Here is a 1,057-nt window from a genome sequence, read left to right as displayed (position 1 = left end):
TAGGTGAAGCTTACGTGACATAGAGGAAGAGCAAGAGGACGATATTTCCACCACAATCGAGGAGATGGCTGAAAATCAAGAAAATTCGCTACCTTCTGCGATTGCTGCTGATCCAGTAAATTAGAATCCTGCTTCATACACTATGTATGATTATGCTAAACCTAATTTAAGAGGAACTGAGTCGAGTATAGTTACGCCTGCTATTACTGCAAATAATTTTGAACTGAAACCTAACACGATTCAAATGATACAATAATTTGTTCAGTTTGATGGTTTGCAAGATGAGGACCCAAACACTCACTTTGCAAATTTTCTAGAGTTTTGTAACACTTTTAAAATCAATGGTGTTTCTAATGATGTCATTCGTCTTTGGTTGTTTCCCTTTTCATTGAGGAACAAAACTAAACAGTGGTTGAACTTGTTACCACGAGGGTCAATTACTATTTGGGAACAAATAACCGAAAAATTTTTACTTAAATATTTTTCGCCGGCTAAAATAGCTAAGTTGAGGAATGATATTTCTTCTTTTGTGCAGATGGATCTAGAAACACTTTATGAAGCATGGGAGAGATACAATGATCTATTGAGAAAGTGCCCTCACCATGGGTTACCTTTATGGTTGTAGGTTCAAACATTTTACAACAGTGTGAATCCGTCAACAAGGCAACTTATCGACTCAACTGTTTGTGGGACTATCAATAACAAAACACCTGAAGTTGCTTACGAATTTATTGAAGAGATGTCACTGAATAACTATCAGTGGCAAGTCATGAGAACAAAGCCAACAAAAGCAGCCGGTGTTTTCAACGTCGACGCGGATACTATGCTATCTAACCAAGTAGAACTTTTAAATAAAAATATTGACGGTTTATATGGTTCTACTCAGGTTCATCCAGTGATGAGATGTCATTCAAATGGAGGAGGAGTACACACAAAATATCAAACCTTCAACCCCAGCACTGAGGACGAACAAGTTCAATATATGGGTAACAATAATTCTAGACCCCAAAATAACCTATACAGTAATACTTATAATGCAGGTTGGAGGAACCATCCC

The 1,057-nt window shown here is 37.2% G+C and overlaps 1 non-coding gene across 1 annotated transcript; it reads right to left on the bottom strand.

Moving 5' to 3' along the window:
• Window positions 1–502: 502 nt before the first annotated feature.
• Window positions 503–609, bottom strand: LOC128282247 (small nucleolar RNA R71). Its single transcript, XR_008272459.1, has one exon. It is a non-coding gene; the product is annotated as a small nucleolar RNA R71 (small nucleolar RNA).
• Between the last annotated feature and the right edge of the window lie 448 nt (window positions 610–1,057).

The sequence above is a fragment of the Gossypium arboreum genome, chromosome 1, assembly GCF_025698485.1.
Source record: "Gossypium arboreum isolate Shixiya-1 chromosome 1, ASM2569848v2, whole genome shotgun sequence".
In the NCBI taxonomy this organism is placed as follows: Eukaryota; Viridiplantae; Streptophyta; class Magnoliopsida; order Malvales; family Malvaceae; genus Gossypium; species Gossypium arboreum.
The sequence above is the reverse complement of the archived record's forward strand: the minus strand, read 5'-3'. Positions and strand labels throughout refer to the sequence as shown.